The sequence below is a fragment of the Mus caroli genome, unplaced genomic scaffold (assembly GCF_978045245.1).
Source record: "Mus caroli unplaced genomic scaffold, Mus_caroli_1 scaffold_10, whole genome shotgun sequence".
Lineage (NCBI taxonomy): Eukaryota > Metazoa > Chordata > Mammalia > Rodentia > Muridae > Mus > Mus caroli.
Window position 1 is genome coordinate 41,186,726 of NW_028227265.1, and position 22,248 is coordinate 41,208,973.

The 22,248-nt window shown below is 48.7% G+C and overlaps 1 pseudogene; it reads right to left on the minus strand.

The window, feature by feature from the left end:
* Window positions 1-311: 311 nt before the first annotated feature.
* On the minus strand, window positions 312-849 carry LOC147002363 (small ribosomal subunit protein eS6 pseudogene; annotated as a pseudogene).
* Between the last annotated feature and the right edge of the window lie 21,399 nt (window positions 850-22,248).

Here is a 22,248-nt window from a genome sequence, read left to right on the forward strand (position 1 = left end):
TTTCACTAATTGTTACTGCATGCACGTATCTACATACATGTATATTCCTAAGTATGACCTGCTCGACCACCATACGTGTTAGCACATTGTTTCTGCAGAGCAATTTGTCAGTTTTGGGTTGCAGGATGGGTGGAGTAATACGATGCTAAGTCTTAGTGCTTTGGACCTGGACCTTTTTTTTGTTTGTTTTTGTTTTGATTTTTCGAGACAGGGTTTCTCTGTATAGCCCTGGCTGTCCTGGAACTCACTCTGTAGACCAGGCTGGTCTCAAACATAGAAATCCACCTGCCTCTGCCTCCCAAGTGCTGGGATCAAAGGCATGTGCCACCACTGCCTGGCTTGGACCTGGACTTTTTACCTTCTTTGTTTAAGGACTTTCTGACAACACGCTGGTAGACAGCATCTTCTTTAAAGACATTGAAAAGCTTCCAGATTCTCCAAGCTCTTTAAGGCCCTAACTGCCAATCTGTTAGTACAGGGATATCCCTTCCTCCTGTTTGTTTGTTTATTATAACAACCGAATTCAGAACATTCACATTTGGCATCCATGATGTATCTATGAACAGGTTTCCTCTTTCCAGTTCTCCTAGGCTTATAACAAGATTGTCCCTTCCTCAACTGCAGCTGTGCTCCGTGGTGGGTTGAAAGACCTTGCTTTGTGGGAAAACCTTGTTTGTGATTCCCACCACCAATCCGGACCACACAAACCTTCTATTCTTCGCCGACAGTATGAGCAGCTGCTTCTGTAGCCATGAGCTGCCTCTCGTGGAAAGCACGAAGCTTGTGTTCAACATACACGCCTGTAAGTTTCTGACAGCCAGTGGCTGGGAAATAGATATTCAGTTTCATCTTGACACAGCCAACTGGTAAGGAGGCACCACAAAAAAAAAAAAAAAAAAAAAAAAAGCCATTTTTCTTTTTTTTTTTTTTTTTTTTTGGTTTTTCGAGACAGGGTTTCTCTGTGTAGCCCTGGCTGTCCTGGCACTCACTTTGTAGACCAGGCTGGCCTCGAACTCAGAAATCCGCCTGCCTCTGCCTCCCGAGTGCTGGGATTAAAGGCATGCACCACCACGCCCGGCTCATTTTTTATTTTTTAAAGTATATGGGTGTTTTGCCTGCATGTACAGATGTGTACCATATTCATGCAGTGCCCAAGGAATCCAGAAGAGGGCACCAGATACCCTGAAACCAAAGTACAGGCAGTTAGTTGTGAGAGTCATGTGGGTGCTGGGAATTGAACCCCACTCCTCTTGGAGAGCAGCCTTTGGCTCTTCACTATGGAGCCGTCTCTCTCCTCGATGTTTTGTTAGCCTTGTTTTTTAATGCTATCAGTGGTTGGTTGAGTCTGGAATTCCTGAATAAAAAGGACCAGCTGACCCTTCCTATATACATAAATGCATTTGCTAAGCAGTAAGTCATATGTGCATCTTACCACAATCAAAAACATGCATCCAGGGTGATGTAGCTGCATTGGCAGAGCGCTTGCCTGACATACAGGAAGCCAGAGTTTTGCACTGTGTAAAAGCAGGTGTGGTGGCAAAAGGCTACACTTTCAGCACTTGGGAGGTAGAGGCAGGAGGATCAGAAGGCCATTGTGATTGGATACGTGGCACATTTGAGATCCGCGTCAGGTTTATGAGATCCTAATTCACACCTATGCTCAAAGCCACACTGCGTGTTTAAGGCTGCTCACCAAACGTGTTGGAGATCAGAGGAAGTAGCAAGGAGCGTGTAGAGAAACCTGACAACTGGCAGTGACTGGCAACAGAGCAAGCAGGTTCTAGTCTGTGCACCCGAGTTCCGTAGGTTCTTCAACTTCAAATATCTTCACCGCTGAGCTCAGTGTCAGAGTACTAGCACTGGGGGGCTGGGAGAGTGGGGGTAGGGGAGGCTGGGTTTGATCCCTAACACTGTAGAAAAATAAAATAAAGAAAAACATAAAGTTACATATGATTTTAACATGGCTACTCAGGTAAAACTGACCTGGCCCTAAATTCATTTTAAAATTAAAAAAAAAAAAAGTAAAGAGAATTCTGGAATTCCAAGTCCAGCTCGGGGGTCCAGTCCAAGGCTGATACCGCCATGGCTAGTTTCATGCCTGGCCTCCTTTGGTTTCCTGTAGCCAGCAGCTCCATGGGTGTCCCTCCAGCTGCCAGCAATGCTGGCCTGGGGCTGGCACCATGGGCCCAAACAGGCACCACAGGCTGGCTGCCTTATCACACCGGGCAGAAGAAACAGTGTGGGACCTGACACGGGCCCTCCCGTGGCCACAGCAGGGCAGCCGGATTTTTTTTCCCTGACCATCTTTGAGCTGGAGATCAGACACAGGGAAAGATTAAAACAAATATGAATTTAATCAAGGGATTCTGCTGTCCTGGGGTGGAAACAGGAGCCTGCTGACATAAAGAGGGACTGGAGCGCTGGGGAGCCAGAGCGGAATCAAAGCTGCTTGCTTACCACTAACCGCTCAGATGATCCATATCATAACAACAAAAAAGAAAAACAATTATTTATTCTTTTTGATGTTGCAGCTCAGCAGCAACTTGCTTTTTGAAGAGAGGCAAGGTCAGAACCAAGTTATTGTTTTTGCCTGAAACTTTGACAGGGACTCCAAGTTCTTCTGTGTGACTCTCGGACAAGAGATGAGAGAGACTTGCAGACACATTTCTTCCAGGCCGTGAAGCAGCTCTTTTATGCTTCCTCCTGCCCTCCCTCCCCCTGGCCATTTCTCTCTCTTCTCTTCTCTTCCTCAAGGACCTAAGTGCACAAGGGCCACTGGACAGAAGTTCTGTCTCCTCCTGGACTCAGGAGCAGAGAGAGTTCTCTAGATTCATACCTATGTGAGGACTAGGGGGAAGTTAGCCCTCTGATTTGCTCCCCAGACATTGACGATGCAGCCCGGGTGAGAGGGTCCATGCCTGGTGTGTAGCACAGCCACCATCAGTCATGGCCCTAACCTGCAAGCTTACTGTTCACAGGAAAGACACAATTAGTAATTCAGGCCCATCCCAGCAAGCTCAGGCCGCACCCAGGGCTTCAGTAGCACCTGCTGCCCAGAAGTGACATTTAAGTGCCAGGGGAGGAAGTATATTGGGACAGAGGGAAGAGCCTACACAGAATTAAGGCCTGGAAGTAAGAGTGTTTTCAAAGATCTAGAAGTACTTTGATTATGCAAGTGGAAAAGGCTGTTTGAATGGGGAAAACCACTAGATTTTCTCTGGGCCCAGTTCCTGCAGGCTCTTGTTGAGCCACAAGGAGTCTAGGTCCCTCTTCACAGCACAGAGAGCCACCGGTGAGGCCTTTCAGCAAAGAGCCACTTGATCAAGGTGCTTCCTGAAGTCTGCTAGAACCTCAGCCCTGGAGGTGAGAAAGGACACAGCAGGGACCAGAGGAGTGTTGGGGTGCCGGAAAGCTCTGTTCACGCTGGAACAACACTGGTTTCTGTGCCACTGGGTGTAAGCAGAGCAGAGGTGAGATCCTATCTCCACGCCTGAGAGCAGCCATCCAGGAGAGGAACTAGCCAAGAACGGGAGGAATGACCATCTCATAAGGGGATGTCCAGGGTTCAGGCTCAGGAGACAGGAAGGGGTCAGATATGCAGATTGCCTCCCTTCTGCCGTTAGCACCTGCTTGCTGGCATTTGGATTTTTATATTCTGTGATCCTTCATCCAGCTATTAAAACTGATAAGTCCTTCATACTGTACCATACTTAAGGGGGTGGAGGATGGGCCACAGGTAGGACATCTAGCACAAAAGCCAAAGGGGCTGGCATGCTATGGCCCAGCTTGGTGCTTGTCTTAGTCTCCTTTCCCCCTGCCTCACCCCCATCCTTTTTCCATGTTGCTTTAACAAAACACCCGAGACTGGGAAAGTTATAAACCACAGAAGCTTATTGGCTCATAGCTCTGGTGGAGAGAGCTGCAAGGAGTTTGGAAAGAAGGTCTTGCCAGCTGCTGGCAACAATCCAAGGACCTCATTTCTTCCCACTCTGGCCCCAGCTTGCCAAGTTAGCCCCCAGGTCTCTTTCTCCAGCAAACACGGCCCTGGTCTAGACAGAAGAACTGTATCAGCCAATTACCAGCCCCTGGAAAAGAGCCTCGGCCCGACATGTGGGGACGCAGCCAAGTGTCGTAGTCTGGCCCCTAGACAGAACAGCACAGCCACGCATCCCTTCCACTCTCTCTGTAAGTACGAAAGCCCCGGATGCTCACAGGTGCTTGGCTCAATCACACTCCCTTTCTAACTGTCTTCCTCCCTCCCACTCCTTGCTTCCTGGGCTGTGCCAAAGCCAACTAGAGCCAGTGTATGGGAACCATCTCTGTGTGATGTGGACTGTCCCTAAAGACCCCTGTGCTGGAAGCTTGGTCTTTGTGTGGTGGTGTGAAGGATTTGGAGCTTTTAAGAAGTGGAGCCTTCTTCTGGCCTCCACAGGTACCTTCACACACACACACACACACACACACACACACACACAAAAACAACAAAATTAATATATTTCTATTTAATGGGAAAACAGGCTGGGAAGATAGCGCTCGATTCACTGTAAAGTTCTTGCCAAGATTGCATGAGACACTTGGCTCAACCTAATTAACAAAAATTAAAAGTAATTAATTAGCTACATTAAAAATACTTGCTCAGAGTCAGCTCCTGGGTGTGACTAACCCACCAGGGTGATGTCCCAGAGTCCAAGATCATCCTCACCCTAGTCTCTAGCCTCTTCCTACCAATCTGTCCCCTTGCCCTGATCCTTCCCCCACATATCCCCAGCCCCAATCCACTTCCCAGCCCACCACCCTGCCTGGCACCTTTGGTGACAATCTTTTACTTATACCTGTCATGGAGGCTCCATCCTCAGAAAGGATTAATGTTGGTCTGGTGGAATTCTAGCAAGTACAAAATGTTATTTAAGAGACTAGGCCTGATCTCTTGGGAGAACATCCTCTTGGGAAGATAGCTCAGTCAGAAATTCAGCCAGAATGGAGCTGGCTGCTAGTCAAGTCCTCGGGACCAATCTTGAGATTTGTTCCTTTGTCCTAACCATGGGGAAACAGCCACCATTGAAGCATCTAGTGATGAGATTCTGATAGAGTCCACACTTACTGTAGAAATGGCTTCTCCCATAGGTCCAGTGACTACTAGCAAAATAGTCATCCATTTGGATATTCGGGTCTACACATTTCTTTCTGCCCTGTCACTCCCTTTCCCGTGAACACACAGCTGTGTGCACATAGCTTTTCAGGCTGTGGCTGTGACCTGAATGGCCACATGACTCTCAGGACCTTTAACACCAAACTACAGAACCCTCAATTCAGAGTCATTGCCACAGGTACCCGAACCTTCCAGTGAGAGGCCTGAGTCAAGAGTTCCAATAATGGCCTCGGGCCTTGGTCTCACCTTTTCTCTATCACTGCTTCCTTCTCCACACTTACTGTAGAAATGGCTTCTCCCATAGGTCCAGTGACTACTAGCAAAATAGTCATCCATTTGGATATTCGGGTCTACACATTTCTTTCTGCCCTGTCACTCCCTTTCCCGTGAACACACAGCTGTGTGCACATAGCAGACTCCAATGTGCCTCGTATGGGCCCCAGAAGTCCCAGCCTCACTTCCTGTCAGCCCCAGGGCCAGTAGAACGTAGAATTCCTTTTCCCTAACTCATCTGACCAACACAGCCAGCCTGGCTATGTGGTCCAAGTGGACACATGGCCAGCATTGCGACCAGCACTGAGCTGAAAGGGTGGATCAATAGCTAGCTCATTCTAGGGTTTTCGCAGGTGTGGATCAGTCCCACGCAAACAAACTGTGAGGCCTGAGGTGGGAGCAGGGAGTTCCTCAAGGAAAATGGAGTGATTTGTCCAAGAAGCAAGCTCAGCTAACATACAAGAAACTCCTGTGATGTCTGCCTGTACCCAAGACCACCATCCAACTCCACACCACCGTGAGTGCACCTGCCCTGAACTTCAGTCTCCCCACCGTATCTTCCAGGGAGCCCTGAATGATTTCAACTTTAAAAGAGAACAGAGCTGCACTGGAGAGACGGTTTGGAGGGTAAAGGTGCTTTCTGCACAGCGTGACCACCTGACTGTGGTCCTCAAAACCCCCAGAGAGATGGAAGTAGGGAACTGACTCCATAAAATTGTCCTCTGACCTCCACATACTCACTGTGGCACACATGTGCCCACTCACCCACACATATCAGACACTCACATAAGCACAAACACACATGAAGCATTAAAATTAATAATAATAATAATAATAATAATAAAATACCTCCGTGCCACTCACTTCCAGCCCATAAAATCCAAGGTAGAAGAAACTCAATAGCTTCTTGCCCTGAGCCTATTATAACTCACCTGCTCGAGTCCCCTTTCCATCACTCAGTTGACGAGCATCCCAGCTAGACAATACTGGGTGCTGTTCTTCCAGCACAGCTTTGAGTCTCTCTCCCTGGAGGGCTTCTTTAGCCAGAGTTGCACCATTTGCTGGGAGTGCTCACCTCTCATTATCTACTCCCCATACCAGAACCCAGCTCGGCACACTGACTACTTCCTCAGGAGCATTCCATGCCACTGTGGCCATACCAACCACACCTCAGTCCAGTTGGTCCCACGGCTGATGACACTAGCCCATGATGCAGATCATCTGAGAATGTAAGCTCCTAGGTAAGGGAGGATTGGAAACATTGGAATCATGGATGGGAACACCCTCAACCCACAGGCCAGTCTCCATAGATCAGGACCCTTTGAACTGCAAGAATCTCAATTTGAACCTCTTGATTGCTGTGGTGGCTTGAATACGCTTGGCCCAGGTAGTGGCAGTATTAGGAGATGTGGCCTTGTTGTAGCTTTGTTGGAGGAAGTGTGTCACTGTAGTGGTGGGATTTGAGACCTTCCTCCGAACCATGTGGAAGCCAGTCTTCACCTAATGGCCTTCGGATGAGGATATAGAACTCTCAGCTCCTCCTGCACCATGCCTGCCTGGATGCTGCCATGTTCCTGCCTTGATGATAATGGACTGAGCCTCTGAACCTGTAAGCCAGCCCTGATTAAACGCTGTCCTTATAAGAGTTGTCTTGATCATGGTGTTTGTTCACAGCCGTAAAACCTTAAGACAATTGCAAAGGTGTTTGGATCTGTCAAGGGTATGAACAGAGCTGCCTCTTTGATTATTCTTTCTACCCCTTCTTCCCCCATCTTATTTCCACCTTTTTTTTTTTTTGACAAAGAGTTTCATTTGTTCCTGGTGCCAAAACTTCCTTTACAAAGATGAAGAAGGTGGCATCCCACTTATATAGACTAGACAGGCCTTGAACTCCCACTGCTCCTAGCTCTGCACTGAGCACTGGGTAACAAGCATGTACCACACCAGCTTGGAAGTGTATTTTCTTTAGTACTGTGGGGCCAAAGTTCAGGGAGGATTCATTTAGCATCATTGGCCACAGATCTTCCTAAGCCAATTACTGTGGGCTGAGAAATAGGGTCACATGGCCACAGCAGGATCAGCCCCACATCAGAACTGCAGCAAGGCCACGAAACAGTGGTGTATTGCTAGAGGACAAGAAAGAAGGAGAAGAAAAGAACCATTACCAGAGGACCCTCCTGACACTTGAGCTTGACCTGGGGCTGTCATCTCTGGTGGCTCGTGAGCCCTGTTCTGGTTGACATTGCAGACTGAGAGCTCCCCAATCAAAGCAGCTTTGGTTGTTGGGCTCCTGTGTTCTGGGTACTGCTGTGGAACTCGTCCAGTCTCATGACAGCCCTTAAGGTGAGTGTAATTATGGTCTCTTTCTGTGGATGAGGAAAATGAGGAACATATGAAGGGTAGTTTGTGTCTTCAAAGTCCCCAGATAAGAGTTTGAGGAGCCAAGATTCAAGTCCCAGGAGACATCGTCAGTACCTGAACCTCCCCACTGCACAGTGCTGCCTGCAGGGACTGCTTGATCAGGCCTATGTGCCTGTACAGGCAGCCGAGCGGTGGCAGTCTGCCTCCCCATGTGGTTACAACCTCCAACCTGAAGTACCCCTCCCCCCACAAACACACACACACACACACACACACTGAAACAGCCCAGAGCCCTGGCAAACTGGCTAGGACAACTGGCTCTGTCCTCTGCCCCAAGGTAAGACACCCGATACAAATCCAGCCCTCTCCCCTGAGCCGACCTCAGCTCTTCTGTCACCTGGGGTCCTCTACTTCTCAGCACCTCAGCTCCTCACTCAGTCACTGATGAAGCATCTGAAGAGTTGGATCATGGGAAAGAGGCAATGGGCCTATGATCAGGGCGCCTTGCAAAGTGGCAGGTGGGGGAGGGGGCCAGATCCCTCCATCTACCTCTCCCACTGGATACAGACTTTACACAAAGCTCTGAACCCCAGCATCTGCATCCTTCAGTGCATCTCTTATGTGTCCCTGAGCAGCTGCGTGACCTTGATGAGCCCTTTCCCAGCCAGAGCCTTAGTCTAAGTATCCATGCTACAGCCCTGTGGGGAGGCAATCCCGGGATCAAGTGTTCCTCATCAACTTCCAGGCCAGTGGTGCCCTGACAAGGATGCTCAGGGGCCGGTCATGTCCACCTGACTTCCCCAGGAGGTCCTCATCCTGTCCGGTTTTATCTCTCCTGCCTGCCAGTCCATCAAAACTTAGCTTTCTGGTCCCCTCAAGCCCTGCCATGTGGCTCTAAGACATTACTGTATCAGAGGCTGGAGAGAGAGAGAGTTCAGCACAGGCTGCTCTTGCCGAGGACCTGGGCTTAATTCTTCGCACCCACAAGGTGGCTCAAAACCATAGTAACTCCAACCCCAGGGGATTGACACCCCTACTGGTCTCTTCCAGGTACTGCATGTAGATGGTGTACAGACATATACACAGGCAAAACAGCTATACATGTTAAATGAGTGAATAAATAAATAAATAAATTTTTAAGACAAAGCAACAAAACAACCAAACAACAAGAACACTGCATAACCCAGATAGACAGCAAGTAACTATAACTAATGGCTTTTCTCTTTTTCTCCCCCTTCCCAAGAACAAGAGGGAAGGCTGGGGTTGCAGGACTAACAGTTCTGCCCAGGGACTCTCTATACAAGGGCCTTGAAACCTTAAAGGCAGCAGAAACTGAGAGACATCTACGTTCGGCTCACCTGTGACAGAGTATTGGCAGTCCCCGGGGAGCACGTGGGCCCCTTATGTGGCAGAGTGGCACAAGGCACATTATTCCTAGCCTGCATCCAATGTCAGTCACGTTGCCTGGTACCCCACCCTGTTCCCGAAAACCAAAGGCGCCCCTTCCAGAGAAAAAAGAAGACAGCCTCTTCATTAATAGCGCTGGCGGCAAGGTAAGGCCGGCCGCCCGCCCCAAGCCCGCGCCCCTAATTATGCCACGCGCCTTTCATCCCCACGCACACACGCGGAAAGTTTATTGTTGTATTTCGGCCTTTCTTCAGTCTCCTCTGCCTTTCATGCGAGGGAAGGGTGCTGAGGGGTCAAAGCTTCCTCCCCCGGCGCCTCTCCCTGCTTCAGTCCTTTAGAAAAACACCCAAAGCCATAATTTGTCTTAGAATTTCTTTTGAAACAGCTACAAGAAAGACTAACGACTGCTCTTTTCCCTCTGTTTCTGATTCCAGCCATCCCTTTATCTGGCTTTCATTAGAGCCTGGGCCGCGCCTCTTTTGTGGGAGAGACTTGAGGGAGCCGAGGCAGTTTCCCGCCGCTGTGATGTTGCTAAAGATTAAAAAGGAGCTTTGAAGCTGCACCAGCTCTGCCTGCGCCCCCTCGGAACAGGACCTCAGAAAGACCCGCGCCATCTGGCAAACCTGACATAAAGACAAAATAAAGTGATTGAAACAGTCTCTTCAAAGCCACAATGGCAGATTTGTTGATTTGGGCGTTATCTTTCATGCGAGGCCCTCAGAAGTCACCAGAACACCTAGATAACCTCAGGCAGGCCTGACTGGAGTGGATAGAGCCTTCCAGGCTGAAGCTTGCCGAGAGAGAGGACTGGCTGGAACTGGTGGGGGCTGAGAGACAGACTGATGGCCACTGGAGGTGGCTTTGGGTCACTCAACAACTGAATGTAGAGGCTTCAATCACTGGGACTCTGCCTCACCTGTGTGTTCCCGTGTTCCCTCGGGAAGAGCACCGATGCTGGTGGAAGTAGAGCCCCGGTGGGAAGCTGATATGGGGATGCATGTGGAGAGGGCAAGAGATGGAAAGGCCTTACCCTGGTTGCAGCTGACAGCCTGTTAGCCGTGCCATGACACTGTTGTCAGTGACAATCCTGGCTGGGCAGGTGCTTCCAGGCTAGGTCCCACCAGACAGTCTCTCTCAGCCAACTGAGCCCAGCAAGGATTCTGCCAAGGTACTACTGACCTCTAATAACACCCACCATGGCTGGAATTTGGCTCACTGTGTGCGTGAGCCTGGGCTCCTTCTTTGGAGAAACTGCTGTCATGATCGGACCCTTACATTCTGTTAGGTGGCAGTGTTGAGCCTACAGCTCTCAGTCTTGAACCAAGAATGTTCTGTTGAGCTAGTGGGGTGGCGTATACCTGTGAGCCCAGTGCTTCAGGGGTGGAGTTAGAAGAATCAAGAGTTCAAGGTCCCTCCCAGCTACACAGCAATCTTGGACTACAAAAGACGGGCTCTCAAAAAAAAAAAAAAAAAACAAAAAAAACAAAAAACAAAAAACAAAAACAAAAACAAAAAACCAAATGAACAAACTGCCTTGGACAGCAGTCTGGAGAGGGCAACACAAACACAAACACCAACTTAGTAGACGGAGCTTCAGCCGAGGACTTGGGGTGATGTCCCACATTCCCACCACCCATGCAACTTCTCCTAGTAAGAAGATGCACGGGCTAGAATGGGAAGAAAAGAATGGCAAGGGGGCTCAGCAAGCACTATTAAAGGGCTCATGTGGAGTGTGGAGAGAACAGCTGGCCCTCCATTTCGCCACCTGACTACCTTGACTAATTCAGCTTCGTCTCCACACAAGGCACCCAATTCAACCTCTGCCTTTATTTTAAGTCCTTGCTAACCAAACGCGTGCACAATTTAAAAGGTAGGATGGCTGGAGGCCTCCAATCCTCCCTCCTAATCTCCTTAAACCCGGGGTTCCAATCGGGCTGACGAACCAGATAAGAAATGAATTGCAGTCTGCCGCATTTCAGCAAAATTGTCAATTCATGAAATCTGACCACTGCTCCACCTCCAAGGATCTACTGAAGCCCTACTGTGCACATCCACACAAACAAAAGTGATGCCAAGCTGTCCTCAAATTCCAGGCACAGAAAAGACACCCAGAGCCCATCAGCAGGAGATGTGACAAGCCACTTCTGCTTTCAGGGCAGGGGCAAGGGTCCTATCACACACATGGGCCCTCCAGACAACTTGCCTGCCCCGGCCAAATGTACTGCCAGTATCAGCCCTCCCCACTGCCTTGTCTATTTCAGAGGAAGCTCTCATCCCAGGTGGCCCACACCACCCTTCCTTCCTCTCAGAAACACAGCTGGTTTGGCAGGGGGTGTCAGGAGGGGCTCACAACAGATTTCCTGGCCTGAGATTAGGGTTCTATCTGTTTCCTCCCAGAGTGAGAAGAGAGTCTTCTCCCCTGAGGGGGCTGCAGGGCTGAGTGCACAAGCAGAGGTGGCTCCCAGCCCACCAGTTCCTGGGGGGAAATCTTCCAACTCCCTCACTCACCCTCCTTTGCTGGTTTCCACACCTTCATTGTCTGATAGACTTCTATTCATCCTTTAAAACCCATCACTGATGACTCTCCTCTGAAGCCCTTCTGAGCCTCCGTTGCCCGTGGCTCACATGTCACATCTCCATCTCTCTTGGGTGCCTCTGAAATAAAGACCATAATATTTTTCCAGGAAAAGTATGCATGCCTGAAGTCATAAAGGCTTAGACCAGATGCCAGCTTCCCTATCCATCAGCTGTGACATTTGGGCAGGTCACTTTGCCCCTCTGATCCTCATTTGTGAGTGGAAAAGAATAAAATGTATCCTCCCGGCTTGTTTTGGAGATTCAGTAAGGTAATGTGGGTCAGGGGGATGACACAGTGGGCAAAGACCTCGCAGAGGACCTGGGATCAGTTCCCACCAACTCACATTGTGGCTCATAACTGCCTATCAACTCTGGTTACAGAAGATTCAATGCCCTTTTCTTCAGCAGGCTTCAGCAGGCACTGGGTACCCAGATATACATGTAGATAAAACATTCATACATGTCAATAAAATAAAGTAGTGTATGTGAAAAAGCCTTCAATGGTAACTAACACATAGTAGGTCTCCAGGGATATTAACTCCACTTCTTCCTTGATAGAATGTGAATCCCTTAACAACAGGGCCAGGCACAGTGATGATTTTGGAAGTTTGGTTTAAAAAAAAAAAACAGAAGTATTATAAGAATATGCTTTCATTTTAATCCCAGGTGTGGGATAAGGGGCTGCTTCAGACTGCCCACAGCAGCTGACTATGATTTGCCTCATGCTCTAGCAGGGGCGTGATTTTACTGGCAGCAGATAGTTTCTGTGATTGTGTAACATATGGAATTCTGGGGACTTCTCAGAGGGTCTGTAAGTGCTAGGGCCCCGAGGGACAGAGTGGGTTGTTGGTTGGTAACTGTTGGTTGTTGTTACCATGGTTTGTTAAGCCATGGTTGTGAACAAAGAAGAAAAAAGAAATTAGATATCCTGACTGCAAAGATCAAACGTATCCCAAGGAACTTGGTGCCCCTAATCAGCAGCAAGTAGTTTAATGATAACACCACCTCTTTCCCTTCTGTCTTGTTTTCTCTTCTATCTAGCGTTAGGGGGGGGTGTGAAATGGTAAAAGAAAATGGGGTGCAGAAGGGTAAAAGAGAAAAGATCCCACAAAATGTCGAACATGGCCTGCACCCAGATCTTTATTCACTCACGTAGTCACTTCATCAGTGGTCCATCAGCCTGAGCTCTTTCTGAGCGCTGAGCTCTGAGCTCTTAGTCAGAGCTGGGTTACACAGTAGGTCTCGGTACAGACTGTGCCCCCGTGCCCAGCCACCCCTTAGTGGTTCCTTTACATCCCACACCAGCACCTGCTGTGACTGGCACTGTCCCCACATCCCCATGCTTTCCAAGAAGCTTGGCAAAAGTCTTTCTTTGCACTCCCTGATGGTGTATCTGACCAGAGCAAAGAGAGACAGGATAGACAAGTTGTCTCCAGGGCCTGGGACCAGGACCCGTGTCCCTGCTTTGAAACATGATGACCTATCTCGGCATCCCACAGAGTATGCTATCCTTTAGGCATCTTTTCTGTGGCTAGCATCTGAGGATAGATAGATGCTATAGTTTTCTTTATGGAAGCACACAAGTGTTCACAGCTGAACTTTCCACCCCCTTGGATGGTCAGCAGACTTCTCTCTGAGCTGAACACCCGTTTTTCAGTTTGCATTGCTGTTACAAAATGTCTGAGTGAAAAACCTGGGGCAGGGGTTGGGGTGGACACATTTGTTTTGCTTAGTTTCAGAAGTTTCAATTTATGGTTGGCTCCATGGATTTTTGGCTAAGCCAGAAGAAGGCTATAGTGGGCAACTGTGCCTCTAATGGCAGATTGGAGGCAGAGAACAAGAGAAGGACCCGAACAAGGAACACTCTTCAGAGATTCTTCAGTGACCACTTCCTCCAGCCAGGCTACATCTACCAGTTAACTATGCACTATTACATGGAATAGCCATTGAGAATATTCTTACAACCCAGACATCTGTCAGCATCAGCAGCAACTGGGGACCAAGCCTTTAACGATAAGTCTTCGGGGAGGACACTTTATAGCCAATCTAAAACAGCATCCTTCAGGAACAGAAGTGTTCATCTCTCTCTTGAGAAGACAGAGAGGGACCACTATCCACTCTTTGAGGCTCCTGATCTGGTTCAGACAGTGCTCAATCCACCCCTGGGGAGTATTTAATCGTGATGGAAGAGACAGGCACATCATTCTCAATTTTGAAAGCTGACAATCATGGAACTGGGAATGTAGCACAAGAATAGGGTATTTGCCTGGTGTGCAATACCCAGTACAACATTTTAAAGATGAACCAAAGGTTCTTGCTTTGATTAGCCCCAAAGCTGAAATGCTTTTAATTTTAAAAAGAAAAAGAGAAAAAGGAAGGGAGGGAGGAAGGGAGGGAGGGAGGGAGAGAGGGAGAGAGGGGAGGGAAGGAAGAAGGAAGGAAGGGAGGGAGGGAGGGAGGGAGGGAGGGAGGGAGGGAGGGAGGGAGGGAGGGAAGAAGGAAGGAAGGAAGGAAGGAAGGAAGGAAGGAAGGAAGGAAGGAAGGAAGGAAGGAAGGAAGGAAGGAAACATTTGCTGGAAGTGTCCCATTTTCCAGATTAGAGGAAGTTGCAGTCTGACAGCAGACAACAGCTTCATCCCTGCTAGTGCCAACTTGTGGCCTGGTGGGGAAGACATAGCTCCTGACTCTGGCCCAGTCTCTCACTATGGGGTAGAACTGCTCCTATCCCAGGAGGACACTCCCGCTGATGATGGAAGTAGCCTGTACTCAGAGATAACTTGACACAGCCAGGTAAACATGTATGGGGGAAAGCAATCCATCCCTCATTCCTCATCTCTCATCCCTCATACCTCCGAGAAGCTGGGTGTACATCATCTGTGTGAGCTCAGAGAGATACACCACCCTAATCCACACTGGGACACAGGTGACCCAGGATCACGCTCCTCTCGGGCTCCCGGCCAAGTCCTCTCACTAGAGAATCAAGCCGAGGGAGCTGGCCTGGAGCCCCATCCCTGGCATCTCATGCCAGCCTAGCCAGGGGAGGCTTTCTCACGATCAGGGACATCTGGGCTGGCACGGCTCCCAGAGGCCACCGACATGAAAAGCAAGGGGCTTGGCGGAAACACCATCTGCACATCATAAAGCCGCTGGTGGTTCCCAGGGGCTGCCTCCAGCTGCGCTGGGGCTGCCTGGATACAAGGGAGGAGGGGATGCAGGGTAGGAACTGGATGGCTGGAGTGGAGCAAGAGGGACCACCTGGCGTCCTAGCACATTAACAGTCAAATGCACCGGGCTTGTCTCTCTGTGGCCACGGGGGTCACATGCGAGGGTTCCTGTCCCAGAAGGTGATTTGGTCATGCCAGGCAGTGAGCAGCAGTGGCTAGGCACTCTGTTCTAGATTGCACTTCTTGATCCAATTCCTAAACCGTTCCTGGGGTAACTGATTGACATCTTCAGGGTTCACACGTGGGCTGATGGTGCATCAGATGACTCAGGCTTGCCGTGAGGACCGGAACATTGGTTATTTATTACTCCGTGGAACTTCATTACCAAAGAGGTCACGTGGTTGTGAAGGCTTGCTCCATCACTGCTGATTCTTGTTCCTTGCTGTCACCTCTCCCACTCTGAAGCTGCCGGCAAGCTGGCTCACAGAGCTTTCATCTGTAACAAGGAATGGGAAGTAGAGAAGAGATGTTGAGGCTGTCTCACTGGACCAGTTGCCCAAAGACCAAGAACACAGCTGATTGGACAGGAGCTTGGACCTGGCTCAAGAAACATTCCCCTATTGGCAGCTGAGCAGGGCCCTTCAGGTTTATTGTAGAGAACTCAAATGGGGTCAGAGCACAGAACGTGATGGTTCTATTAGGTCCTGAAAGAGCAGAGAGGCGAGACTGTCAGAAAGGAGGATGGTATGAGATCATAAAGAGATGAGAAGGAAAGGTGGCCTCCATTCCTCTTTGGGTTCCCACGTGAATTCTCTGTAGACAAGGCTGTACCTGAGAAACGAGTCTTTGCCAAGAAGCGCACACCCAAACGCATATCCCTTCTATCCACGGCCAATCACACTTACAGAGATGAATTCTTTCACTCCCTTTACATCCCATACGCAGCCGAACAACTTCCAAAAGAGAGAACCCCAAGGGAGACTGACTGGTGTGAGGCTCAGAAGCCCAGAACACGCTGTGCAGCTGTGGACAATGGGATTTCTGGAGGGGTAGGGGCGGCTGGCTATAGAAGAGAAAGCGCTGGTGTGTATAGCAAGATCCCACGAGGCTGCTCCTAAAGCAGCAGAACAGAGGTGTGTGGTCCTTGGCGCTCATCAAAATCCTGTCACCTGTCAATTCTGGGCTCTGCTCGCCCCAGCCTGGCTCTTGCCCCGAAAAGTGTTTACTCCTGACAGCTAATAAGAAAGATAAGGGTGATCACATAAACACAGACAACAAAAGGGGTGTCTTTGTCAGGGCTCCCATTTGGAAGTCCTGAAACAAGGACCTGAACACACTGAACACAAGCAGTACATTCCCTGGAAAATAGCAACAGAACGTGGGCAGGAGAATGAAGACATGGACCAGAGAGGATCTGGAACCAACAAGGGGTGCTATAGAGTATAGACTCTCTGGGAATGCAGACAGCCTAACCTCACAAAGGATCCAGGAGGCCCAGGGTAGAATATGCATCTCAGAGAAATTCAGGTGCTCCCTCGCCAGCCTCTGCCGCTCTTTAATTGAGGGGAATCCCAAGGCCTGGGCTAAGAACACAGGTTTTCAACCCAAGCATCCTCTCTCTGCAGCTCCCCTGGCTGCCCCCCAGTTGTACACATGGATAGAACAGGCCCCAGCTGCCCAAGGGTGCCTGAGGGCAGAGACCAAGGATGAGCAGCTGGAAATGGAGTCAGCATGAATGCAAACAGAAGGTGTCAAGGGGCCTGGACTGGGCAGCTGCCACACAGCGCAAAACCTCATCCTATCTGTTCAGCCCTGGGCTAATTCATCACTGAGGCCAGAGGATGTGATAGACGTGGGCTGAATTGCTCAGGGAGCAGGATAGGAGAGCAAGATGACGGGAGGATGGGATGGACCAGGTGTAGTCCCGCAAGCCCACCCTGCAACAGGGAGCAGGTGGACAGCTCCAGAAGAAGATGTACAACGGCCACTTGTTAGCCACAGGCTTCTAAGTTAACCGCCGGGGTAAGGATTGAGCTTGATTGACAAGAACACTCGCAGGGCTGGGTCTGTAGCTCAGTGGTGGAGCATTTGTCTAGGATTTGCATTGGAGAAGCCCTGGATTGGAACCCCAGCACAGCAAAAACAAAATCAGATCTCATCAACCAAACCCTTTGGCTGGCACTTGTCCTCACCACAATTAGAAGGCATTGTCAGTGGCTCTCAACCTTCCTAACACTGCAGCCTTTAATACAGTCCCTCATGTTGTGGTGACCGTCAGTCTTATTTTTGTTGCCTCTTTATAACTGTGATTTTGCTACTGTTATGAATCATAATGTAAATACCTCTGTTTTCCGATGGTCTTAAGCGACCCCTATAAAACAGTCATTTGATCCTCCCAAAGGGGTCGAGACCCTCTGGTTGAAAATTGCCTAATTAAATCTTAACATTGTGCCAGGATATGAAGGCACAGAGAAAAAAGGTACCATTTCTGTCATCTGGAAGATGGCAGTGGCATGCACTCTGGAACTCTTTCAGGGTGGGCTTGCGGGACCACCCCTGGTCCATCACACCCTCCCGTCATCTTGCTCTCCTATCCTGCTCCCTGAGCAATTCAACCCATGTAGATCACATAGATGTTACTGATATATAGTCCTGACAAGAGCTTTGATTCTCATTCTGCCCAGTCTGTCTGTGAGACCGTGCTGATTACAAAATGGACCCGAAAAAAAAAATGATTAAGTTGCCAATCCAGTGAAATTCTTTTACACTGTGGATTATAAAATTCATCCTGATTTTAGAGTTATGAAATGAAAAAAAACAAGTTGTATTTTAGAACATATGGATTATGGCTGTACTATTATAGTTTATTTAAAAAATCTCCATAGGCACCATTGCGTTGGCTGTTCAATGCAAACTTGCTGGAAGTTATATTGCACTGCCTGTGTATCATTCCTGTATCCACACAGTCACATCAGTAACCTGAGGTCACTAAGCTCCTTGGTGGACAGAGTGGAGCTCAACGTCACAGAGCCACGACCTTACTGTATACCTCTGGCTAGCTCTGCTCTCTCTTGATCCCTTTTAACCAACTCTAAACTCTTCCACATCTGCCCTTCTTCCAGTCAAAAACAAGAAGCCCACCCAGTACCCGGCCCTCTTCTCCTGCATGCCATGGGCTCACACTTGAGATATTTCTGTCCCCTGGCAATCTCTCCCTTCCAGGAAAGCCCATCTTCTTTTTTAACCACAAGTTTGTACAAGCGTTTCCTTTGCTTCCACCTCCACTCAAGGTAGAGATGACTCAGGAGTCATCCTTAGAGATTTGTGAGGGGCTAAGCACACAGTCCTGGCAGTATGGTAACTTCCTCATATATCTGCTAACCTCACAAGCTGAGAGAGCTGAGAATCCCATCCCTGGCACCTGCATAGATGCATGCATGGATGTGTGCGTGCCTGTGTAGATTCATGCATGCATTGGGTGTGTGCATGTGCATGCATGTGTGTGTGCGTATGTGTGCACATGTGTAACTGGTAGTTGAGCCGTGTTTCATATGTGCTAGTCAAGTGTCCTCTCTACTGAACTCTCTACCAGACCCTCTTTTTTTTTTAACCTTTTAAAAAGATTTTATCATTTATTTTTGTTATGCAATGTGTGGGGATGTATGTGTGTGTGAGTCCAGTTGCCCACAGAGACTAGAAGATCAGATTCCCTGAAGAGCTACAGATGATTGTGAACTATCCAACATGGATGCCAGGAAGTGAGCTACCGAACTCTCCAGAGCAGCAAGCATTCTTGCTTGCCATCTCGCCAGCCCCTTCCTTTTTTAAGGGGAAGAGTACTTTTTGGATTTTCAAAACAAGGTCTCACTCTGTAACTCTAGCTGGCCTGGAACTCACTTTGTATCCCAGGCTGGCTTTGAACTCACAAAGATTCCTCCACCTTTCTCTCCCAGGTGCTGGGATTAAAGGCATACACCAGCATACCTGGCTACTTTCTATTTTCAGATAAGGTCTCACTACATTGCTCAGTCTGGCCTTGAAGTCACTCTATAGCCTGTCTGGCCTTGAATTTCTTGCCCCAGCCTCCCTGGTACTGTGCCACCAACCCTCGTTAAACTGTCAATCATTTTGAACAAGGGATGTGTGCTTCTGTTTGGCACTGGCTTCCAGTGACGTGCTGCCTGAGACTGTTCCAAAAGACATCTGAGCAGAGAAGTAGCTTCCGTTGTCCCTGTTCTCAGCACTCCTGAGATGAGGGGCTGTGTGTCCCAGTCCCACTGTAGGCTCTGGATATGGGTCATGTTTGGCTCTCTAGGCAGAAGATGCACTTAGTGAACCCCAGGTGAAAGAATGAAAGATGTACATATGTGTGCACAGGAGCACATGGGGGTGGCACACCTGTGTCGGGCAATACTCAGCCATCGCAAAGGATGAGAGTCCAGTTCAAAGGGGCCAGACTTAGAAGAGAAATCTATGGGTTCGCTGGATTGAGAAGATTAAGAGGTATATAAGCTTCAGGTTGGGTTTGATCCAAGGTCTCTTGCCTCTGTTTTCCAATGTGGCTCTTCCAAAGGACCACCTCCTCTGGAACCTCAGGAGCCCCAGGCTAACATACAGTCAGCTTAGTCATTGCAAGACAAAGTGGCTAATGGAAAGTTCCCACCAAGGCCAGCCTCAGTGCCCATCTCTGTACCAGAGGCTGTAAGGGTCTCATGGCTACTCCTGGACCAGTCAGTCCTAGGCTGTCTTGCTGTGCCTACTGACTGGCTGTGGGCAGAAGACACAATTCTGCTCTTAGAGGAGAAGACAGTCCCAGATGAGCAGAATGCCAGGGTCAGGTGGAACGGCTAAAGTAGAGAGCAGAATGGACAAACTGATACATCCCAAGTATCTGAAGCAGGGACCAGAAAAACAGATACAGCGCAGGCAGCTGGAGCACAGACTGCACTTCAGTGTGCTGTTTACAAAAACAAAGAAAGAAGCCTAGAGGTGGTGGAACACACTGTTGATCCCAGCACTCGGGAGGCACCAGTGAGGCCAAGACCTCCCTGGATAACTGACACCCTGCTTTGCAGAAGGAGACTTGTACATGGGTAACTGACACCCTGCTTTGCAGAAGGAGACTGTACATGGGTACATGACATCCTGGTTGGCAAGTTGAGACAGGAGTGCTAGGCAAGTCACCCCACCACAACCAATGGGATCAGGATATGTGTACCACAAAGACATATTCCTAAAGAAGTTCCCTATCCCTAAATCCTGACTTGGAGGGGGGGGGGGAACTTGGCACAGATGTTTGTGGATTTCAGGCTTAAAAGCTCTGTAACATTCTGGCTTAAAGTCGGTGTCTCAGCTCCAGAGTCTGACCTGTGGCCCTGACTGAAGTCCCAAGGTGTGTGTTCAATACACTATCCCTGTTTGACTGAGATCAGTGTCTGTGTAGAGGCGATTCCTGGACCCCTACAATATAGGCCTGGTTTCCATGCCTAGCTCTGCAAAAATTAAATAAGATGAGGGAAACTAAAGCAGAATAAGACAAGAGCATCCAATGCTGAGAAGCCGGAAGAGGACACACTTAAGCAGGATTCAAGCGCTCCTTCCTAAGACAGTAAAAGATGAGAAGGAGCCAGAGTTATAGAATAGAAAGGCAGCACTCCAGAGTCTGGCACAGCATGTGTAAAGGCTTCCCCTGTGGTCAAGGGAGGGTTATGCAAGAGACTAAGATTAGACAGAGTAGGTCTAATCACAGATGAGAAGCGAAGTAGATTATGACATGAGAAGGAAGGGAGGGAGGGTGGAAGGGAGGAAAGGAGGAAGGAAGGAAGGGAGGAAGGAAGGGAGGGAGGGAGGGAGGGAGGGAGGGAGAGAGAGAGAGAGAGAGAGAGAGAGAGAGAGAGAGAGAGAGAGAGAGAGAGAGAGAGAGAGAGACTCATCATGTAGCCCAGCCCGGCTTTGAATTTTTGATTCTCTAGTCTCTATCATCTAAATGGTGGAATTGTGTGTTTGCACCACTACACCTAGCTGTCATCTTTTTTTTTTAAATAATCAGAAGCATTTTAAAATAAATGCAAAGGTCCTTTGGCTTTTCTCCATCTTTCCTTGAGCTCTTGAGTCAAACCAAAGGGCATCTGAGTCTGTCTGTCTTTCAGAGTGTCCCTTTGCATGTCCAGTTGTTTGGACTTTACAGAAGGAGTCTCCTCTTGTTCAAGAAAATAGAGTCTAGGAGTGACCAATACTCTAGAGTGTTACTTCCCAAACTTTAATACCTGTGTGTGCATGGCTAGGGGATCTTGTTGAAAATATGATTCCAGTTCCACAACTCTGAAGTGGTCTCTGTTATTGCACAGTTCTCTGGGGGTGCCGATGGACTTGTCCATGGACCCCACTTTGAGAAGCCAACCTCTAGAATAGTCCATAAAGGAGCATTATGGATAAATTGCCAAGATAGGACGAGGAGAATCACTATCGAATTCTAGTGTGGGAAACCAGTTGGAAAGTCTCTGGAATGACATATTCCAAAGTGTTACAGAACGTGGTAAGATCCTGAGCAATGCAAATGTTCTCCCTCAGTCTTGTCTGGATTTTCAAGTCTATGAGGACCATGTACTGCTTAGGGGTGAAGTTTATCTGTTACAGGTTGAATCAGAACTGGCCCCCAGCTCATGTTTTGAATGACTGTTCCTCAGCTGGTAGAATTCTTTTGGGAGGACATGGAAATCTTTAGGAGGTAAGGACTGGCTAGGGGAAGGTGGTCATTGGGGGTGGGGCTTTGAAGGCTTCTCTCTCTCTCTCTCTCTCTCTCTCTCTCTCTCTCTCTCTCTCTCTCTCTCTCTCTGCCATGAAGAGAATACTGTCCATCAAGGGTCCCTGTTGCTATGCTTTTCCCGCTACTATGGACCCTGTGAAACCATGAACCAAAATAACTACCCCCTTAAGTTGTTTCTTTCCAATACTATGGTCCCAGCAATTCGAAAATCACCAATACAAAGTCTAAATAACTAAATCAAGAAGGAAAACCTAAAATGCACACAATTTTCTTTTTTGAGATAGAGTCACATGCAGCCCAAGCAGGTCTCGATCCTGCTGTGTGATCGAGGACAAACTTAAATGCCTGCTTGTCTTTCCTATGCCTCTTGCATGCTAGGATTACAGGCATGTGTCACTGCGCCTAGTTTACAGATTTCTTAAATAAAACTTTTTTTTTGAGACTGATAATGACCAGAAACACTTTCTCACAAACACTGAAGCTTGAAAACCTCCACCTGGCCCTCCTTCTGCGGTGGAGATGGTCATGTTGAGACCCAGAGAGGAAAGACA